Genomic DNA, 24,214 nt, shown 5'->3' with positions numbered 1-24,214 from the left:
GCCACACCGGGTACAGCGGATGCAGTATACCACATTGGCAGATGTGCAGGTGAACATCTGCTTGATGTGGAAAGTCTTCTTGGGGCCTGGGATGCTAACCTCATCCCGCCCCCTTGACCTGTCTGTCCTCCCTGGACTGACCTATCCCCTCCCTAACTCCCCACCTGCACTCACCTTTACTGGCCCCATCCCCGCCTCTTCGACCTGTTTGTTTCCTCTCCACCTATCCTCTCCTCTATCCATCTTCTATCCGCCTCCCACTCTCCCTATTTATTTCAGAAACCCCTTCCCCTCCCCCTTTTCTGATGAAGGGTCTAGGCCCGAAACGTCAGCCTTTCTGCTCCTATGATGCTGCTTGACCTGCTGTGTTCATCCAGCCCTGCACCTTGTTGTCTTTGTTTATCTTTGTGTTAGCTGCAATATAACAGCTAGGTGTACAATATGAGCCTACTCTGGTAATTTCTGGTAATTGCCTACAAGCTTTTCTAAACTGCCTCATTTTAGCAAAGGGTCTGTTCTTGTTACATTGATTATATCTAAAAGATTGAAATGGTGCTTGAACGTCAGTGGGTAAGAACTCGGCTCATTCTACTTTGTCTGCTAAACCTTGCTGTAAGTGAACATCGTAACAGATTGAAATTGGCAGATATGACATAGTGGGCATCACAGAGACACAGCTTGCAAGGGGATCAGGATTGGGAGCTGAATATTCAAGGATATACATCTTATCGAAAAGATAGGCAAGTAGACAGAGGGGGTGGGGTTGCCTTATTAGTAAGAAATGAAATTAAATCAATAGTAAGAAATGAAGTAGGGTCAGTTAGTATAGAATCTGTGTGGGTAGAGTTGAGAAACCGCACGGGTGAAAAAACCATAGCTGGAATTACGTACAGGCCTCCAAACAGTAGTCAGGAACTGGAGCGCAAGATACACCAGAGATAGAAAAGGTGTGTAAGAAAGGCAAAGTTACAGTGATCATGGGAGATTTCAATATGCAGGTGAACTAGGAAAATCAGGTTGGTAGTGCATTGCAAGAAAAGGAATTTGTGGAATATCTACGAGATGGCTTTGGGGAGCAGCTTGTGGTGGAGCCCACTAGGGAACAGGCAATTCTGGATTTAGTGTTGTGCAATGAGGCAGACTAGATAAGGGAGCTTAAGGTGAAGGAACACATTGGAGGCAGTGGTATTACAGCTGAATAAAGGCAACTCTGCAGAGGCGTGAGGGAGGAGCTGGACAAAATTGACTGGGAGAGGAGCCTAGCAGGAAAGACAGTGGAACAGCAATGGCAGCAGTTTCTAGGAGTAAGTCAGGAGACACAGCAAAAATTCATCCCTAGGAAAAAGCAGCATGGTTTAGGGATGATGAAGCAAGCATGGCTGACTAGGAAAGTCAGGGATAGCATTAAAGCAAAAAAGAAAGCATATAATGTGGCGAAGGGCAGTGGGAAACCAGAGGACTAGGAAGCTTACAAAGACCAACAGAGGGCAACAAAAAAAGAAATAAATTGTGAGAAGATTCAATATGAGGGTAAACTAGCCAGTAGTACAAAACAGGACTGTAAGAGTTTCTTTAGATATATAAAGGGCAAAAGAGAGGCAAAAGTGGACATTGGATTGCTGGAGAGATAGTAGCGGGGAACAAGGAAATGTCTGAGGAACTGAATAATTACTTTGTGTCAGTCTTCACAGTGGAAGACACAAATAATATCCCAAAAATTCAACAGAGTCAGGGGGTAGAGCTAAGTATGGTGGCCATCACCAAGGTGAAGGTGCTAGAAAAACTGAATGGCCTGAAGGTGGATAAATCACCAGGACCAGATGGACTACATCCCAGAGTTCTTAAGGAGATAGCTGAAGAGATAGTGGAGGCGTTAGTGGTGATCTTTCAGGAGTTGCTCTAGTCAGGGAGAATCTCAGAGGACTGGAAAATCAACGTGACAGCCGTTTAAAAAGGGAGTAAGGCAAAAGACTGAAAAATATAGGCTGATTAGCCTAACCTCGGTCATGGGTAAGATTTTAAGAGTCCATTGCGAAGGATGAGATTTCTGAATATTTGCAAGTGCATGGTAAAATAGGGTAAAGTCAGCACGGCTTCATCAAGGGGAGGTCATACCTGACAAATCTGTTAGAATTCTTTTAGGAAGTAACAAGCAGGTTAGACCAAGGACAGCCAATAGATGTTATCTACCTGGACTTCAAGAAGACCTTTAGCAAGGTGCTGCACAGGAGGCTGCTGTGTAAGATAAGGGCCCATGGTGTTAGAGGCAAGGTGCTAGCATGGATAGAAGATTGGCTGTCTGGCAGAATGCAGAGAGTGGGGTTAAAAGGGTCTCTCTCAGGATGGCAGCCGGTGACAAGTGGTGTTCCGCAAGGGTCAGTGTTGGGGCCACAACTTTTCACTTTGTACATTAATGATCTAGATGAAGGAACGGAGGGCATTTTGGCTACATCTGCAGATGATACCAAGATAGGTGGAGGGACAGGTAGTATTGAGGATGCGGGGAGGCTGCAGAAGGATTTGGACAGGTTAGGAGAGTGGGTAAAGAAGTGGTAGATGGAATCCAACATGAGAAAGTGTGAGGTTCATGCACTTTGGTAAGAAGAATAGAGGTATGTACTATTTTCTAAATGGGGAGCAAATTCAGAAGTCTGAAGTGCAAAGTTCTAGTCCAGGATTCTCTCAAGGTAAACTTGCAGGTTGAGTCAGTAATTAGGAAGGCATTTATTTTGAGAGGACTTGAATATAAAAGCAGGCGTGTACTTCTGAGGCTCTGGTCAGGCCACATTTGGAGTATTATGCGCAGCTTTGGGTTCCAAATCTCAGGAAAGATGTACTGGGCCTGGAGCAGGTTCAGAGGTTCTTGAGAATGGTCCCTGGAATGACAAGTTTGAGGACCCTGGGTCTATACTCAATGGAGTTTAGAAGGATGAGGGGGCGATCTAATTGAAACTTACAGAATACTGAATGGCCTGGACAGACTGGATTTTGGGAAGATGTTTCCATTGGTAGGAGAGATTAGGACCTGAGGGCACAGCCTTAGAGTAAAATGAAGATCTTTTAGAACAGAGGTAAAGAGAAACTTCTTTAGCCAGAGAGTGGTAATCTATGGAATTCACTGCCACAGAAGGCTGTGGAGGCCAGGTCATTGAGTAAATTTGAGGAGGAGATAGATAGGTTCTTGATTGTCAAGGGGATCAAGGGTTACGGGGAGAATGGGGATGAGTACCTCATCAGCCATAATTGAATGGCGGAGGAGACTCGATGGGCTGAATAGCCTAACTTCTGCTCCTATATCTTATGGTCTTAACTTGGATCTGGTGGCTCCATGATCTCTACACATGTACTGTTTCAGCAGGCTTCTATATTTCACTAAAGGTTCTTGAGAAACAATGCTCAAACATACACCTGGACTCTGTATGCACTAATTGCCCTGTAACTCTCCCACTGTTCTTAATGAAGACCTACTCGAAGTTCAATATTGAAGGCAACGGGATACCATGTCCTGTTTTTACTTATAATTGAAAACTTGACAACTCATAGCCTCAGGAGGTTTGAGCTGATTATTCATTAGTATGAGAGCAGCCGATAGGCTAACTGAGCATTTTCCCTCCAAGATTTTTGCCATAGTTCAATTCGAGCTCTTGTGCACTTCTGACTTCCTTTGGCAAGCTCCAAAATTTGCTCGTTAAACATCTCTGCCTCTCTTTCCTTCATTAAGATACTCCTCAAAACATCTCTCTTCAACTAAACTTTTGATCATCTATCTTAATATCCTTTTACGTGACATAGTCAGACAGTCACACAGCATGGAAACAGACCCCCAACCAATCCATGCTGAATAACAAACTAACCTAATACCACCTGCCTGGGCCTGGCCCATATCCCACCAAACCTTTCCTATTCATGTACTTATCCAAATGTCTTTTAAACACTGTAATTATGGTTCATCTGATAACAGTCTCTGGAAATACCTTCAAACTTTTGCCAGGTTAAAGGTGCTTTAAAAATGAAAATTGTTGTTACCAGTCCCAAAAATCTTTCAATCACATACTAAGTGCACCTCAAGATAGCTGAACTAGACAGGGAAGATGGAGAGGCTGCAGAAAGCAAGTATCATTTCACTAAATGAGGCCGATTCTCAATGTTTTGTGGCGATTAGAGAGAGTACAGTCTGTGGGCCATAGATACTTGACAGTTGTGGCCAGCACACCCGTGAATTTCCAATGTGTTTGGTTGGCAAGCAACCAACCCAATTGGCAGTGTGAATTTACAGAACTGGTTCAAATAGCTGTGCAGCCATTTGCACTCCTGCGTGTCCTTCTAAAGTATGCTGACCGCATTACAGACAGCTGTTTTTAAGTGGACTGTTGGTAGGAGCAGCTCCTTGTAAATCTGTTAAGACAGCTGTCCGTACACAACACATTGAACATTATCACTGATAAATTATGGTGACATTCCCATTACGCCAACGTAAACATACATAGAGGTGTCAGTTTTAGATAATTATACAACTGATCCAAGCATAATTCTTACAAAAGCAAACACTTGCAAAAAAAACTTCTTGTTAACTCTCATTGTATATAAATCGTTGATGTCAGCCTAAAACCCAAATCCAAAGTTGACACCTAAACAGACATAACATGTTGCCGCAGTATTAGTTTTGCAACTGCTCAGCCAGTTATCACAGGGAGCCAATCCACTGCCAAACTTCCTTTTCACACTATGGAGTATTTTAAAGCTTTATTGTCAGCCTTTGGCCTGACAGCTTTAAACTGTATCTGTGATGCATTTTTTTTATAGGTTCACCTCTACAGATAATCCATTCCTACACACAGACACACACAGGAACATCAGAATAATGGGCCATTCAGCTCCTTAAGCCTGTTCCATCATTCAAGATGGACATGGCTAATCTGTGGCCGAACTCCATATTCACTGGCTTCGGCCAATATCCCTTAATATCCTTGCGTAATAAAAAATTCTCTATCTCAGAGTTAAATTTAATAATTGAACTAGCACTTACAAAATTCTAACGGGACTGGACAGGATAGATGCAAGAAGGATGTTCCTGATGGTGGGTGTGTCCAGAACCAGGGGTCACAGTACGAGGATTCGGGGTAGACTGTTTAGGACGGAGATGAGGAGACGAGGAGATATTTCTTGACCTAAAGAGTGGTGAGCCTGTGGAATTCATTACCACAGGAGGTAGTCAATGCCAAAACACTGAATGAATTCAAAAGGCAACTAGATATAGCACCTGGGGTGAATGGGATCAAAGGTTATGGGGAGAAAGCAGGATTAGGCGACTGAGTTGGACAATCAGCCATGATCGTGAAGAATAGAAGAGCAGTTTTGAAGGGCTGAATGGCCTCCTCCTGCTCCTATCTTCTATGTTTCTATGATTGCTGTTTGAGGAAGAGAATTCCAAACCTCCACTACCCTTTGCATGTAGAAGTGTTTTCTGACATCTCTCCTGAATGATATGGCCCTAATTCTTAGACTATGCCCCCTGGTTCTAGTATTTTCAACCAGTGGAAATAGTTTAGCATTATCCACTCTGTTTTTCCCTGTTTTATATCCTGAAGGCCTTGATTAGATCACCCCTTAGCCTTCTAAATTCTAGACAATAAATGCCTAATTTGTCTAATCTCTCCTCATAACTTGAACCCTGAAGTCCAGGTATCATTCTTGAGAACCTGCAGTGAACCCCCTCCAGGGCCAAACCATCTTCCCTCAGGTGTAGTGCTAACTACAACTAGGGCTCTAACTAGGGTTTTGTATAACTGCAGCATAAAGTCTACTTCCCTATACTCCAGCATTCCATTAGCCTTCTTGGCTATTTTCTGCACCTGTTTGTGGCAAATTAAAGTGCTATGCAGCTAAACCCCCAAATCTCATTGGACATTCACTATATTTAACTTTGCGCCTTCTAAAAAATGCCCTGGTCAGAAGTGGACAACCTCATGCTTACATATATTAAAATCCATCTGACACAGCTTAGCCCATTCACCTAATCTATCAATATCTGTTGTCAACTTTGTCTACAATGCTACCCAATTTTGTGCTGCCAGCAAATTTGGTTGCTTTACTTTTTATGCCATTATCCAAGTTATTAATGAATATTGTGAATAATTTAGGCTCCAACCCAGATCTGTGTGAGACACAACAAGTTAGGTCCTGCCAATCCGAGTACTTTTGCATTTTTACAACTCTGTTTTCTGGCACTCAGCCAATTTCATTATCCATATCAGTAATTTGCCCTCAATACTGTGGCCTTCCGCCTTAGCTAACAATCTCCTTTGTGGGACTTTGTGGGAAGTCCATATAAAAAACATCAATTGACTTACCTCTATCCACCACCTTTGTCAGCTCTTCAAAAATCTCTGAGGTTTGTCAGGCATCACCTAACCTTCATGAATCCATGCTGACTCTCCCTGATTAACTGAAATTTTTTGAGGTGATCAGTTACCTTATCCTTCATTATACACTCCAACAATTCCCAGCATGGATATCAGGCTAACTGGTTGCCCTCTGTCATCCTTCTGAATGAGTGGAGTGACATGAGCAAATTTCCAATCCACGGGTACAACTTGTGGGAACTCTGGAAGATTATCGTTAGGGCATTGTCAATGTGCTCTCCTACCTCCTTTAACATCTTTGGATGGAAACCATCGGGTTCTAGGATTCGTCACTCTTCAGATCCATTTATTTTCCCCACTATTGAAGATTTACTTCAGCTAATTTTATTTATACCCTGTCCCCGATCCTCTGTTAATTTTCTTGGGACTTCCGGCACACTATCCTCCTTTTCTGCTGTGAGGGTCCAAGGACTGCAGTGGTTTAAGAATATAGTTCACCATTACCTTAGACAGGGCAATTAGAAATGGGCTACTGCTAGTCTAGCCAATGTCACCCACTACTCATGAACAAATAATAAAACAAATCCTTCACCTTTTTCCTTCATTTCTTCTGAAGTAACAAACCATCACCACAGTGCAGTGTTATACATATCAGTAGTCCTTGATTCTTTGACTAAGTAGCCATTCTTTTCTGAGCCGAGATAATGTGTTGCAGCAGGTCACTCAAATGCAGAGATAATGAGGTGTAGAGCTGGATGAGCACAGCAGGCCAAGAAGCATCAGAGGAGCAGGAAAGCTGACGTTTCCAGTCTGGACCCTTAACGTCCCGAAACGTCAGCTTTCCTGCTCCTCTGATGCTGCTTGGCCTGCTATGTTCATCCAGCTCTACATCTTGCTATCTCAGATTCTCCAGCATTGGCAGTTCCTACTATCTCTCTCATTCAAATGCAGATGCCTTCTCAGCCAAGCTTGGTATTGTTTGCACTCAACGTTCAAATGTGTCAATTTAAGGCTAGGAACCTTGAATGGTTCTGCTGTTCATACCTCAAAAGAGCTACAGCTAATTTACTACAGATCTAGGCACTGAACAGGGACACTGAATGTTTAATACCTCAGTTCTATTTTGGCTTTATCAATTGAGCCATGCAGGGAAAAATATTTCTAATTGTACTTTTAAATTGCTTCATTCTTGCTGATGCAAGTATAATTTGCGCAGAAGTTATCTGCATTTGTTGTAAAAAGAAGTGGAAACAGTTTGACAAAATTCATTTCCACGGCACAGAAATGTATGAGTTTGCTAAAAGACAGGATGTTAAAGAAGGAAATGGAAAATGAATTAGCTATCGGGTATTTATTGATTTGGTGTGTTTATTTACAATATATTGAAGTCTAAATCTAAAATACCTAGCAGCTGGGCTACACTTTGCATGAGATTCGAATGCATTCTGTGTTTATATAAAATTGGTTTGCTGATAACATACTAAGAACTGAAAGATTTTTATGCAAACTTTTCACAGTTGGGAAAGTTCATGCTTTCATTGTCACTAATTAACTTTAAGAATGCTTCTGAAAGAATTCTTCAAAATCTAATAGTCAGTATTACTATCATGTTGATCTTCTTTCAGACACAGGTCTTTAGTTTTGAAGATTCAGAGGCAACAGTCCTCTTACTAAACCAAGGCGGACACATATGGCTTAGTCACTCTTTACATAGTAACTTGCTTCACTCAGTCAACAGGGGAACTACGGTGGTAAAATTGTACTAACAGACCTCACACAGAAGTCAGACTTGTGGCTTTCTTGGGCTCAACTGATTTTTTTTTAAAATCCTCCCACAAATATCAGTGATTCACTCCTACTTTAAAGTTTGAAGGAGGATTTTAACATTAGAAAAAATTAGATTTTGCTGAGATTGTTCATATGTTTTGAATTACGTTTGATAGAGAAATACCCCCTGAAGAGTCATGCTGAAGCTATTTTTTCAAGAAACCCTCTCAGTGATATCAAGAGCCAGTGGACTCTCTGCAGGTCTGCACCACAGCCTCCGGTTCTGGCATAATGGGATACAATGAAATGAAGTTATGTATCTCCAAGCACTGCTGCCAAACTGCAAATTTTTATGGACTGTTCATTTCAGCTAGAACATCTGTGTCAGCATGAAAAGTCCACCAGGTGCAGATATTGCTTTTCCCGTATTTTAGACAGGAATTAGGTATTATAAGATGAGTTCCAGTGCAATGAAGGCTGTTTCAAATCTTTGGCAAATGCTTTGGAATGGTGCAATCTGTGTAATTAGGCCAACTTTGGCATTGATTTGTGTTTTTACAACAGTCTCTTAATTCATATGTAAATGTGATTCTGTTACTGTTAATAGGGGATTGCAATGCAATGCTCACAGTCTTAGTTAACAAGGTGTAGAGCTGGATGAACACAGCAGGCCAAGCAGCATCATAGGAGCAGGAAGGCTGACGTTTCACAGTCTTAGTGTTTCTTTGACATGAGGAATTCCTGAAGAAGCAAATTAACCAGTAATACAACATCAGATGCTGTAAATTTGGAATTAAAAAAAAGAAAATATTGAAAACACTCAACAAGTCAGTCTGCATCTTTGGAGATAGGAATGGAATTAAATGATTCAAGTTAGTGACTTTTCTTTAGAACTGGGGAAGAAAAATTAAAGATGAAAGAGGTCCTAAACAACAAAGGCAGGGAAAGGAGGGGTGGGGGAAAGGACAAAAGGAAAGACGGTTAAATAACAAACGGGGTGATTGCAAATGACAAAAGCCAATCAGCCAATGTATTTCCCTAGCCAAGTCTGCTTTTGTATAATTTGACTTTACAGTATTAGGTAGAAATCTTAATCAGTTCTCTTATTACAATATAGTAGTGAAAGTGGGGAAACCAGGCTCTCAAAGTTGATGCCAGGCTCAGTGACCATAGATAATCCAAGGGCCTCATACAGAGCCAGAAGAGGAGAATTTTTAAAATATACCGGGCTTAAAGAAATCCTGGCAGTCAGTGCGATAGTTCATCCATTGCTTTTCACTGCCACAGTCGCCAACCTACTGAGCAATTTTACCAGCAAAAGGACAAAATTTCACATATTTTAGAAATTATACAAGAAGTTTAGTATATTTATTTTTTCAAACCATCTGTTTCCCTTGTCAGCCACTGGGATAGGAAATGCTAGGTCAGACTTCTTATTCTGCTGTCAAGGTCAATCTCTTGACAGGTGATCACTTTTACAAGCCTAGTCTTATTAGCTGTTCCTTGCTGCCAAGATGCAACACTCCACTGCTGTCGAGAACTCTATTTAAGCCCAACCAAGGGCAAGGCGACCTGGAAAACTAACATAATCAAGTCTGAATAATAGTTACTACTGTGTATCAAGTTTGGGTCTAATAAACATGAGTTCAGCATTATCTCAGAAGTGGGAAAAAATATCCAGCAAATGAAGGTCACTTTAGTTGAATGTGTTTAACAGTAGTTCATCAGATGTAAATAAATAAAACCAATAACTTTAATTTAGAATGCGTCAGGTTTTAATGGCTTATAATTCATCAAAACTGAATCAAGGTTATCTACGAGGTGACCACCCAACTAGAAATGCTCAGGAATGCCAGGTATTAACCAGGAGTGGACCTGCTGAAAATGAATAAAAGTCTGAAACCGGACAGTAAAAAAATGGTCACCTTGCCTTGAGATCAATAATGAAAACTTCAAGGACTTCAACTAATTTAGGAATATTAATGTTGTATCTCCAGAACTGCAAAGCTTCTCTACTGTGTCTAAATATAAACAGCTTAACCCTTTAACACAATTGACATCTGTCATAGAATGGTATAAAAGCCAATTACTCGGCATTTTCTATTTAAAACACAAGTACATTCTCACACAGATCGAATCCCTTGTAATACCATTAATATAATCTACTCTCTGGAATATCCACTAATACTCCCTGTACCACTCCACTTCCTTCTAAATCCTCAGTGCAAACATAGTTCTCAAACCGAGCTGCGGTCAATCCCCCTAATCTCCTGTTCTTTCATTCACTAACCATTTCCTTTATGTCATTAGCTTTGCTTCCTGTGGCCTCCTTCTTCTCCTTTAGCTACAGTGCACAAATTCCCTGGCAGCTCGGAGGTGACCAATTCAACATTAATCTTGAGCTTGACGGATGCAGAAGTTGGACCTGAATGGCAACGGGTTCTCTGACGCCAAAAAATCTCACCATATAAATAAGAGATAGCGTGAACGCCAACTAAGATTAAGACTGAAAATGACCTTTTTCTGTCTTTAATAGGTTAATATTTGGCTGTTACTGTGAGGACCCAGAGTTGCCCCATTGCCCCCACCTCTGTTGGTGAGGGTGATGAGCAGCCCACAGAGTTTGATTTGTCATGCACACATCAGGTTAACTGCTCGTTTGCAGTTGGATTAATCCCTGGGATTATTGGGATAAAACCTTGAAATGGTCCAAACTGGTTATTTAAAAAGCCTGAATTGGAGACAGGGCAGGAAGACCAGCCATGTGCCTTCTTGCCCACAACCTAATTGTACACCAGCACCCTGCTTAATCAAATGTCTGTTCGGCCTCCAAGTTCGCCACCAGCGGGAGCAGATTATTCCACGCTACCAGGTGATTCCTTTAAATTGGCACTGGATCCTCAATGACTTTATGATCCCATATAAAGTGTCTCATGTTTCTGAAAGCAAGATGTTCCCTTTTGTATAACTCTTTCAGGCAATGACTGACTGGCCAACTAGCATTTATTGCCCGTCACTAATTGCACTTGAGAAGGTGCTGATTAGCTTGCCTTCGTGAACCATTGCAGTCCATGGAAAGGTGGGCAAACCCAGTGCTGTTAGCAAGGGGCTTCTAGGACCATGAACCAGCGACAGTAAAATGCATTGATATAGTTCCAAATCAGGATGGTACATGGCTTAAAGGGGAACGTGCAGTTGGAGGTGCTCCCATTAATCTGTTGCCCTTGTTCTTCTGAGTGGTGGAGCTTGTCGGTTTGTAACAGTGCTCAGCTTTTCACCTCTTAAATGCTGTCTTGTTTGTGGAAAAAGTTTGTTAAGAAGCACTGATTTCTTTCCCAAGTGATAACTCACCCATGATAAGTTAACAATCAAATGCAGGCAGAAGTTGTTATCATGGTCAAATTTGATCGTGTCCTCAGCAATCTCCATGCTTGGCCATTTTTACACAGGAACCACGTAACAGGGATTAAGAGTGGAAATAGCATTGCTTCCCCCTCCCATTGTGTAAACATTTGAGTTCAGAGCAGCTGAATAACATTAAGACTGGAATATTCACAGCAAACAATAATGGGCCCTTGTGGTACAGTGGTATTGTCCCCATGTTTGAGCTAGAAGGCCTGGGTTCAAGTCTCACCTGCTCCAGAGATATGTCATAACATGTCCATACAGGTTGATTACAAATATCACAGCAAACAGCACAATTTCTCACTAAGACACCAAGGAACAAACACATACTTTGCAAAGACCGTTGCTGCCAGTTTTGGTTCAGCCGCAATACTCAGGAGTACTAACTGAGAAATAATGGGACTCAGGGTGGAAGACTTTTCAGGATCTGATGTTTTCTAGCCCAAGGCAGAGCTGAAGAAATGACAAGTACATTTAACTGATCTTTCAAAGTTCTCAATTTAGAAACACTGCTCTTAGATAGGAAAATCTCTTACTGAACTCAATGGAGAGTGAAACCAAGTCAAAGTCATCAAATCATTTATGGCACACAGGGAAGCCATTCAGTCCATCAAATATATGTCAGATTGAAGGCCTATTTACTTAACATCAATTGTGGGGAAACTCATAGAATCTTTACTTAGCACGAGCAACTTGACGATTGTTGATTGAAGGATGATCTGGTCTTATTTTAAAATGATTAGGTTCTAGTAAGGTAGATACCATTTATCTTGTTGGGGGACTCAAGGGGAAAGAAACAATCTTAAAACCAGGGCTAGAGATCACTGAGAAGCAAAGTCAGAAAACACTCTTTCACACAAATGGTTGGTGAAATCGGAAACCCTCCCCAACCAAACCGCACGAGATGCTGAAGCAAGCAGAACTTCCAAGACTGAGGTCGATTATGACTTATATTAATGAATGGTATCAAGGGAAATGGAACAATGATAAGCAAATGGAGTTCAGGTATCTATCAGTTATGAAATAATTGAATGGCTCAAGGGATTGATTGGTTTCTGCCTGTTTCAAATGTTTTCTCGAGGCTGGAACACAAAGGCTGATGTCTTATGTAATACTGAGGTAGTATTGCTCTGTCTGAGATGGTATCTTTTAGATGAAATTTTAAGCTAATACATTTTTCTCCATGGATCTTTACAGTTGCAAGGTAAAATTTATAAGATGGACAGAAAATGTTGCAATGCCATTGAACCAAAGGTCATTTTAGCCCAACCCAATGACCACATATGCAAAAATCAGCAAAAACAGTCAAGTGTGTGGAAATGTGGTTTACCTTTACTCTTCCCTCCCAGAGATGATGAAATGAGTTACAGCAACCAAATATCATCCTGGTTAAAGACCACCTTCAAGCCTGATGTGATTTAGTACTGGCTAATATACTATGAGCAGAACTGCTGAAACCACTGAAAATGAGGATTTATCATGCTAAGAAAAATATTGCAATTAAACAAAAAAAAACAACTGAAATAATAGGACAATGTAACATCTTGTAGGAACACAATGTATGATACTGCAGGAACACAGTGATTCACCTCAAGGACAGATTGAAGAAAAGCCCTTATGGTAGCAAATGACAGTTTCCTTAATTGGCAATAACTGATGCTTCCACTAAAAAGGTATAAAAAGGAAGATGACTTTCAAAATAGCTAGGATTTACAAGAAGCATTTAAAGAAGAGGTTGTATGAGTGTGTGGTTTTATATTTTGATAAACGTATCTGCTGTTTTGAAATCTGCGCGCCTGAGTTTCTTTTCGGATCTGAACTGAATTAGAGTAACTGATGCAAACTGACCTGAGTTTACATTCTGATTAAATTTGTAAATTATGAATAGTTGTTTCCTGTGCCTGGCCACTGTATATAATTAGTTAATCTAATTACATAAAACAGTACCCGGCTTGAGACATGGACTGTCACGTAACAACTGGAGCATCTGATTTATAACAGGAAATCAATAATTTAAGGCTTCTCGGGCTACATATTAGTGAATTGTTACTCATGAATAAGGTGAGTGGAGATTCAATACTTCATACCAGAGAATATGTGTACAGTTAATATCTAAGAAAGCTTAGTGATATGTAAGGTATTAAGGAAATTCATTTTAAAGTTGCGTCCCCAAATTCTTGAGAGACTCTTGCTTTGTCGTATTCATTTTGGGCTTTTAAAGAAATGGATAGACTGAATGAAGTTTCGCATTGTACCTTTAGAATTTACAACTATGATCAACAAAGACTCAGTATTGGGAAGCGCTGGAAGATCTTCTGCCATCCAAACAACCAAGTGTTTTCTGATTGCTCTGTATTGACTGCATCCAGGTCAAATTTATTTTATTACTTTGATGTAGAGTTAACACAATCAGGGAAACTGAAGAGCTCTCAGTTATGACAAGGAGAAAGGATTTAACAAAATTTGAGATTAATATGAAACATAGGCATTGCCTTGTGTATGGGACATGGGATATCAGCAGCAAAAACTTTTTAATTTCTTGTAAATACAATGAGTAGTGTTCTATCTATGCCAACAGAATTGGGTTTCACAGAAATATGAAAGTTATCTGTTTCTGCATGTTTTAATATACTTGTATTTTCTAAGGATGCAAGCTGCATACAGGCCTAAGGTATATGTTATTCAAGGTAGAAATGGTAAAGGTTGAAGAAACCCTTTCTGTTTTCACTACATGGTTGAAAACTAAAAATCAAAGAGGAGTAGACAAGATCCAGTCCAGCTGTAATTCATTGTGATAGAATTTATGTTCATTTTATGAGGCAAATTATGTATTAATTGACTGAAAATGTTTAGATTAGTTTTATTTTAAGTTGAGTTGTGCAGCAAGCCTTAAAAACTCAGTGGATATTTCACATCCTTGATAACTGTATAAGCAGTTTAGATAAAATTTAAAGGGAGTTTTGAAGATCAGCTACAGGATAAAGTCTTTTCCAAATTAATTAACATTCTTTTTAAGCAAATATGTTTGAAGTTTTTGTAGTGGCTGACTTTACCATCCATCTTTCTAAAGATTAGAGCTTGCACAGCCAAGAAATAATTTGCACCTTATTTCTTGTCTCTCAATTGTTAATCATTTAGATTTTCTTGAATATTTACCAATCGAAATTTCACGAAATTGCGATGCTGAATGTACGAGAAATTTTGCCGTAGTGGGAGATTTCATTAAGTGCTCATATGTCATTTAAGTGGATATTTACCAACTGCACTACTTGCTGTGGCAGAAAGAAACCAGTAAATTATCAAATGCACACTTTGCAGATTAACCTTTTCAAGGGCTCTCAAGAAGAGCCACAATGGATGTCCTGTCCTTTATTGCAGGCAATATGTTTTTCTTCTGACAAAGATCATGAAAAGTGTGAATGAATCCTGAAGAAACAGAAATAACACGGGTACAACCTTTAAACATATTAATCAAAAATCAATGCACAATCCAGTGAAAATCAGGTAAGAGGCTGAAGAATAGTTAATACCTTTATTTTGCAGATGGTTGTGTTACGTTGAATAATAGGAAGCATGTATTTACAACATGGTCAGTACTTTATATATTCTGACCATGCATGGGGTGATAATCACCGATATCTGCAAATGTGCCAGTCTATTGATAAAGTAGCTGAAAAGCATAATAATGACTTGGATTTCAGGTCACCTGTTGCATGATCTTTGTGTCTGTAGAAACGATACATTGTATGTGAGGCAACTAATATGTGGAACAATGAATAAACACGCACTGAGGGAAATGTCTCCAATACATTAGCAACACCAGTACATCGGACAGCTAATGTGTCTCATGTGACTGAGTAGCCTGAGCAAGCTAAACATGCCGCCAATTTGCAAATTTTGTGTTGGCAGCAATCACAAAGTCGTACAGCATCGAAACACACCCCTCGGTCCAACCTGTCCATGCTGACCAGATATCCTAAATTAATCTAGTCCCATTTGCCAGCATTTGGCCCATATCTGTCCAAACCCTTCCTATTCATGTACCCATCCAGATGTCCTTTAAATGTTGTAATTGTATCAGCCTCCACCAGATCCTCTGGCAGTTCATTCCACGCATGCACTACCCGCTGCGTGAAAAAGTTGCCCTGTGGGTTTCTTTTATATCTTTCCCCTTTCATCATAAACCAATGTCTTCTAGTTTTGGACTCCCCTACCCCAGGGGAAAAGGCCTTGTCTATTTACCCTATCCATTCCCCTCATGACTTTACAAACTTCTACAAGGTTACCCCTCAGGCTCTGATGCACCAGGGAAAATAGCTCCAGCCTATTCAGCCTCTCCTTATAGCTCAAACCTTCCAACCCTGGCAACATCGTCGTAAATCTTTTCTGAACCCTTTCGAGTTTCACAACATCTACAGCAGGGAGACCAAAACTGCACACAGTATTCCAAAAGTGGCCTAACCAATGTCCTGTACAACCGCAACATGACCTCCCAACTCCTATACTCAATGCACTGACCCACGAAGGCAAGTATACCAAAAGCCTTCTTCACTAACCTGTCTACCTGCGATTCCACTTTCAAGGAACTATGAACTTGCACCCCAAGGTCTCTTTGTTCGACAACAGTCCACAAGACTCAACCATTAACTGTATAAGTCCTTCCCTGATTTGCCTTACCAAAATACAACACTTCACATTTATCTAAATTAAACTCCAAATGCCACTCCTCGGCTTATCGGCCCGTCTGATCAAGATCCCGTTGTACTCTGAGATAACCTTCTTCACTGTCCACTATGTTACCAATTTTGGTGTCATCTGCAAACGTACTAACCATACCTCCTACACTCAGATTTAAATAATTTATAAAAATGACAAAAAGCAGTGGACCCTGCACCGATCCTTGCTGCACACCGATAGTTACAGGTCTTCAGTCCGAGGAACAAGCTCCACCACTTCCCTCTGTCTCCTACCTTCAAGCCAATTTTGTATTCAAATGGCTGGCTCTCATTGTATTCCACATGATCTAACCTTGCTAACAGTCTACCATGTGGAACGCTGTCGAATGCCTTGCTGAAGTCCACATAGACAACTTCCACCGCTCTGCCTTCATCAATGTTCTTTGCCACTTCTTCAAAAACCTCAATCAAGTTAGTGAGGCATGATTTTCCACTCACAAAGCCATGATGACTATTCCTAGTTAGTTCTTGCCCTTCCAAATACATGTAAATCCTGTCTCTCAGAATTGCCTCCAACAACTTACCCACCACGGATGTCAGGCTCACCGGTCTAAGTTCCCTGGCTTTTCGTTACCACCTTTCTTAAATAATGGCATCACATTACCCACTCTTCAAGTCTTCCAGCACCTCAGCTCTGGCTATCGATGATACAAATACCTCAGCAAGGGGCCCAACAATCACTTCCCTAGCTTCCCACTGAGTTCTGCGACACACCTGATCAGATCCCAAGGATTCATCCACTTTCCTGAATTTTAAGACATCCAGTACTTCCTCCTCAGTAATATGGACACTTTTCAAGATATCGCTATTTATATTTCCAGTACAAAATACTCATTTAGTATCTCACCCATCTCCTGCTGTTCCACACATAGCTTTGATTATCTTTAAGGGGTCCTATTTTCTCCCTGGTTACTCTTTTATCCTTAATGTATTGTAGAAACTCTTTGGATTCTCCTCAACTCTATGAGCCAAAGCTATCTCATGTCCTCTTTCTGCCCTCCTAATTTCCCTCGAGTATACCCCTACTGCCCTTATCTACCTCGAGGATTCACTTGATTCCATCTGCCTATACCTGACATATACCTCCTTGTTATTCTTGATCAAAATCTCAATTTCTCCAGTCATCTAGCATTCCCTACACGTACCAGGCTTGCCCTTCACACTAACAAGAACACACAGTCTCTGGACTCTTGTTGTCTCATTTTTGAAGGCCTTGTGAATAGCCTCTCCCGATCAACTTTTCAAAATTCTTGCCTAATACCGACAAAGTTGGTCTTACACCAATATAGAATTTTAACTTTTAGATCAGGTTTATCCTTTTCCATAACTATTTTGGAACTAATATAATTACGATCACTGGCCGAAAGTGCTCCCTCACCTACAGCTCAGTCACCTGCCCTGCCTTATTTTCCAAAAGAAAGTCAAGTTTTGCTCCTTCTCCTGTAGGTGCATCCATATACTGAAAAAGAACATTTTCTTGTGCACACTTAACAAATTGCTCTTCATCCAAGCCCTTAATACTATGGCAGTCCCAGTCTATGTTTGGAATGTTAAAATCCCCTACCATTACAACCCTATTATTCTTACAGACACCTGAGATCTCCTTACAAATTTGCTTCTCAATTTCTCGCTGACTATTGGAGGGCCTCTACTGCAATCTGAATAAGGTGATCATCCCTTTCCAATTTCTCAGTTCCACCCAAATAACTTCACTGAATGTACTCCTAGGAAAATAGTCCCCAAGTATAGCCATAATTTTATCTTCTTACATCATTGGTACTAAGGTGTACAACAACTTCCTGCTGGTCATGCTCCCCTTCAAAGATATTCTGCACCATCTCAGAGGTATCCTTGACCCTGGCACCAAGGACGCAACATTCCGTTCTGATGTCTCACTGTTGGCCACAGAAACATCTGTCTGTGCCTCTAACCAGCGAGTCCCTTATCACTATCAATCACGTAGAACCTGACGTACCCCGTGTTAGAGTAGAGCCAGTTTTGGTACCAGAATCCTGGCCATCAGTGCTATATTCCTCTTAGAGTCCATCATCCTCTACATTTTTCAAAGCAGCATACTGTGACAATTGGGTACAACTTCCACTTCGTGCCATACTGGGCATGGAGTCAATCAATTTGTCTTGTGCAAAAATTCTAGAAGTTTGCGGTCCAAGAAATTATGTTGTGGTCTAAAATAATTTTTGTTTATATCACATGCCTTTTTACAAGCCCATCTGCAGATCTTGAGAAGTAAACTTTGGTTCGAATCAGTATTGAATTTAACACATGGCGCTATTTTTTAATAATGAGACATTACATAGTGTACCACAGTGTATTTGATATCATCAGATTTCAGATTATATTACAGCCATAAACTGTGGAAACAAACACAACTTTGCAAAATTCAAAGACAGTCACACTGGCTCCAACAGTTATTTGGACACAGGGAATGGTAATGCAGACAGATATCTTGAATAAACCTGGAGGTCCCAAGGATCAAATTACAGATTTCCCACACTCTATTACATGCTGCAGCAATGAACAGGGACAGAATGTTTCACTTGTCAAGCAAATTGGCAAGAAAGCCCAAGAATTTCTCCTTCATTAGTCTAAGTTAGAAGATTTCTTTTTGTAACGAATCATTAAAATATTGTATGTTTTATAACAAAACCTCTTCAGGCAGATACAGTAACATCACTTATAATGGAGCTGGATAAATATTTGAACAGGAACACTATAAAGAGATAAAAGAAATTGATAGGAAAATTGGATTAGAATAGGTAGTTGAATAACAGAAAGGTCTACATGGGTCAGAAAAGACTTTCTTTGTACCATAATTTCTATTATTCTGTAACACTGATTTGTGCATTTAGTGCTATTTTAAGGTTTGCTTCGGGAAGAGGAAGTGAGTGTTTGAATGTGCAAGGCATATGTGCCAAACTATGGGGCAGATAAACAGACAACGGAAAGTAACATAGTAGTTGGAAACATGAGAAAATGAACATTTCCAAGGAGTCTGAAGTCGCAGTGATTTGTTTTAGAACTTGCATTCCACAACAGTCTGGAAGATGCTGGCCCTCCTTTGACACACCTTTGTCAAAGCTTCGACTAACACAGTCGCAAGGAAGCATGTGAGTTAATTGATCTTGGAAAAACAAGTATTAGGAGTAGGAATTGGCCATTCAGTATTTTTGGCTCATCAAAGATGCTCTGCCATATGCTAACATCATGGCTGATTAGATTGTGTTCTCAATTCCATTTTCCAAGTTGCCTTGACCACCCATAGCCACCCTTGGCTCTTAGCAATGAAAAATCTAATGTAGCCTTGAATATATTCAATTATCTTGCCTCCATTGCTCTCTGGAGAGGAGAATTCAACAGACTCAAAGCCCCGAAAGGAAAAAAAAATCCTTCTTCTAATCTCTGAATTAACTGGAAGACCCCAAATTTTTTAATCAGTACCTTATTGTTTATACTCCTCCACAAGGGGAAACATCCTTGCAGTGTACCATACTAAATTCCTTCAAGGATCCTATATGCTTCAAAAGAATCACCTCTGATTCTCCAAACTCCCCAATGAGGAGAGGTCCAACCTATTCAACCTTGCCTTGTAAGACAATACCTTCATCCCGGGAATAAGTTGAGTGAACCTTTTCTGAAATGCTTCTAATTTACTTCTATTCTTTCATAAGTAAAGAAACCAAAATTGTACTGTGTCCCAGATATGGTCTCGCTAAGAATTCTCTATTTTCATCTTTGATTCCTTTTGAAATAAACATTCCATTTGTCACCTGAATCACTTGATGTAACTGCATACTAACTTTTCTTTTTCCCTGTGAACTTCCTCGCATCATTATTGAGGCTAGATTTCACTGCTTGATTTTAGCCTAATTACTTAGGTTCATAAATGAAATGAAATGAATTACAGACAGTATATTAGTCCGGGCATCTGGATAACTAGTGCAATCACATTACCATATCGCACTGAGTGCCAGTAACAAGCATTTAGTTTCTGTTTGGTATCCAACTGCTCTATCCTGGCTGAGTTTTCAGCACATACAGATGATAGCAGATTGTATCCTATTACTGATGTGCACTTTGGGAACAGTAGAAACACAACACTGGAGTGCTTTGAGGAAAAATGGACAAATTGAGGAGGGAAAATACTTGTGACCTAAAGCAGAGGGATCAGATGATAGAAAATTTGGACAACAGTAGAACATGTTACATATTGCAAGCAACTTGCTTGTTTACCAATAACTTAAATTAGAATTCATCACATGGGGTGAATTAAGAGCCTATGATCTTTTGATAACTGAGGAAATGTCACATATCAATGTTCATTTTAAAAACATCAAGCGAATAGAGTGAGGGCAAAACATAAATTCAGTGAGAGCAGGGATAATGGGTGGGTGTTAGAATTTTGGAGCGCTCAAATTTGTTGGGAGGGGAATGATGAGAGGTTACTGAAGAGAACACTGGAATGATTGAGTCTGGAATGGATGTGAATTTGAGCAGCAGATGGATCAAGATAGAGGTGGATGACAGATGACATTCCAGTGGACTTTCTTTCTCATCTAAGAGGACATGGGATTGGATGTTTAGCTCAGTAGAGTGAAATAAATGCGCAGCTGCACACGGTTTAGCTTCAGCTTTCGGTTTGCTAATGCAGAGTGTTGGATAAGCAGTCTGGCAATCAGAGCCAGCATAGCTATTACGAGTGGTGGGCTGGTAATGCTGGGAATCATCAGTGTACACATGCATGTATGTTTGGATTAAGCCACTGACACACAGATAGAGTGGATTTGAGGAATAGGAAGCAGGCCAAGAAGGCAGCTTTGCAGGGCTCTGTGGATCGTGATCCAAATGCAAACACGAGCTGATTTTTCTCTCTCCAATACACAGCACCTGAGGCGAAATTAAGTACCTTACATCCAGCTGAAGCCAACTCAGATTCATTAACTAATCATTGATGAGTGAAGCTAAGGGCCTTCTTTACACCATTAAAGGAATTCAAACCTGGGTTCAAATCCCACTTGCTCCAGAGATGTGAAGTAACATCTCTCTAACAGGTTGATTAGCAAACACCTAAATGGAAAAAGAAATTCTGAACTCTGACATCAATTACACCACAAAGTAATTAGGGTGAAATTTACAGTTAATATTTTGATTGTATGAAAATGTACAAGATGAATAATTTAATGTAGCAAAAACATTTAAGTTTTAAAGGCATAAATTTGTTCCAGAGATATAAGTATCTAAAGGTTCTCATCTACATGACTTTTACTCAAAAGCATTTTGGCAGAGCTTTCTGCAATCTGTGCCAGAGGAGAAACTCAGATAAATCAGACTATAGAGTCATGCCCAGTTACTTGGGAAACTACAAGTAACTTGCTAACTTTCTTGTTTCTCAAATCTCCTTCAGTCACACTTCTTCCACTATGTCAAACTCAAGTAACAACATCACTTGGCACCAACCAAATGAAAACAATTCAATGGTCCATCATCAATGTATTTAATTCTAATGTTTAAATGAAACTTCTGCTCCTCCGCTTGAACCATTATGCTGTTGAGGTGCTTGCCAAGAACTGTCTCAGTTTTTAAATCCACCAATGTCAGCTCAAAGTTGGTTCTGCGCCAAAGAAAATCGCTGAAAGACTCCCTAAAGAATGTCTCCCTTTCAGCTCAATAAATGTGACAAGAGATTAAGTCATTGAAAAGAATCTTAAATTTTACTCTTCCTTTATTCAACAAAACATGTTGCTGCAGCCACACAGTCCTATTATGGACCAAATGAAAAGGCTGTGCCTTCTTCTCTGCACCTCTGGTTGAAGGGATGTCTTTTATCTTAATCATTCACTGTGCATGCAACAAGGGCACAGTTAAATTAATCCTTCATCTCAAAGGGAAAGAAGCAAAAAGCCTCCCATGGTAAATGGGTCTGAAAGACCAATGAACTTACTTCCTGAGAGCCAAACATGCTTTTTGATAGATGTTACAACACAGAAAAAATTAAACAACTCGGATTACATTGTGCTTTTCTGCATTAATCATTAAGCACTTTCCATACAATTAATAACTTTTTGAGCTGTAGTTGCTGTTGCTATGTAGGTAAATATGGCAGTCATTTTGCATACAGCTGGTTCCCCAAATGATCAGCATATCTATTTTTGATTGAGGAAAGAACGTTAACCAGAATAATATCCTGGGTGTCTTCAAATCTAATCCGGTGTGCCGTCTGAACACTCAGACAAGATATATGTTGAAGGAAAGTCTTAAGTTAAGGATTGTATTTCCAACAGTATTGCATTCCTCTATTAATATACTGGAGAGTCAGTGTGTATTATCTGTCCTATTCCACAACTGTTGTTTGATCCCAACAACCCTCTCGTTCCCATTTAATCCGAGCCACGTAGCTGACAAGTCAAAGCACATCCATGGAAAAGTATCACACAGGTCATTCTTATACTAGACATGTTGTGAAGAAAGCATTTAGCCCCCTTTCCATCATAGAGATCGCTTGTAAGAGTATTTACAATGGATACAATTAGCAGTCTTGAAAGTCTCTATTATTTTGCATACACTAACTAGCATTCTAATGCAGACATTTTAAGGGAGTAATTCATATTGGTTCAATGCAAAATGTGAACATTTTATGACATAAACTACAATGGATTTACTATGGAGAAACTATTGAATAACTGTTTTCAGATATGTAGAATTAAGTGGAGAAATAAGGTGAGGTAATCTTTAGAAACTGGTACTGCAGGTAGCTATATCCAAGTCTCCCACCCTAAAACTGGCATCTATTTTTCACAAATTATTTCCTTTACTAGGATTGCTGTCTGTGTGGAATACAATTACTTCTTCACAAACATATGCCAGCCTTGTCAGACAGTGGTAATATCATCATCTAACTCTTTTTCAGTGGAAACAAAATATATTAAGTAGCAGATTCGAAAGGAAAGAATTCAGAGATCATACATGAATTCTTACATTACTGTTAAAAATGCCAGACTATGACTCAGTATCAGGCAAATGATAATTCCATGTGTAGGGTTTATATGGAAGACCAAAATCTGGGGACTCGTGATTATTTCCTGCACAAGGGATTGGTCGACAAGGGTGAAATTCCTTACATAACAAAAAGTGAATATAGTTACATAAGAATAGGGGTAGGCCATTCAGCCCTCTAGCCTATTCTGGCATTCAATGAGGTCATGGCTGATCTGTGGCCTAGCTCCACATACCTGCCTTTGGCCCATGGCCCTTAATACCTTTGCATTACAAAAATGCATCTATCACAGAACAGAAATTAACAACTGATCCAGCATTCACTGCCATTTGTGGAACAGGGTTCCAAACATTTACCACCCTTTATGTGTTGAATGCTTCCTAACATCTCTCCTGAATGGCTACACCTTAATGCAGAGTACAGTAATAGGTTGAAAAATGTCTGCGTGTCTTGATATTCCAAAAACAAACCTAACCCAAGCAAAAAATGCACTGTCTCATTTCTGAGTTCCTCGGTTCCCAGGAAGGGTCATTGGACCTGAGACGTTAACTCTGATTTCTCTTCACAGATGTGACCAGACCTTTTGCTGAACTTTTCCAGCAACTTCTGTTTTTATCTCTCCTGAATGGTCTGGCCCTAATTTTCAGACTCTTCCCCCTGGATCTAAAATCCACAACCAGTGGAAATAGTTCATCTTTATCTACCCTGGCTCTTCTTGTTAATACTGTGAAAACTTTGATTAGGTCACCACTTAAATTTCAAATGGATAATGAAGGCTCCAATGAGAGAATGCATTTTTTGCTTGGGTTAGGTTTGTTTTTGGAATATCAGCACATGCAGACATTTTCGATGTATTACTGTACCCTACATTAAGGTGTAGTCATTATGCTCCCTAAACGCATATCTGTGATGTTAGAATACAACTAATGGCA

General features: G+C 40.1%; 1 protein-coding gene across 4 annotated transcripts in view; it reads right to left on the bottom strand.

Annotated features, from left to right (window-relative positions):
- Positions 1-24,214, bottom strand: part of raraa (retinoic acid receptor, alpha a) — a 348,546-nt gene that overhangs the window by 56,975 nt on the left and 267,357 nt on the right. The gene's annotated exons all lie outside the window — the stretch shown is intronic.

The sequence above is a fragment of the Rhincodon typus genome, chromosome 30 (genome assembly GCF_021869965.1).
Source record: "Rhincodon typus isolate 14 chromosome 30, sRhiTyp1.1, whole genome shotgun sequence".
NCBI lineage: Eukaryota > Metazoa > Chordata > Chondrichthyes > Orectolobiformes > Rhincodontidae > Rhincodon > Rhincodon typus.
This window is presented reverse-complemented; position numbering and strand designations above follow the sequence as displayed.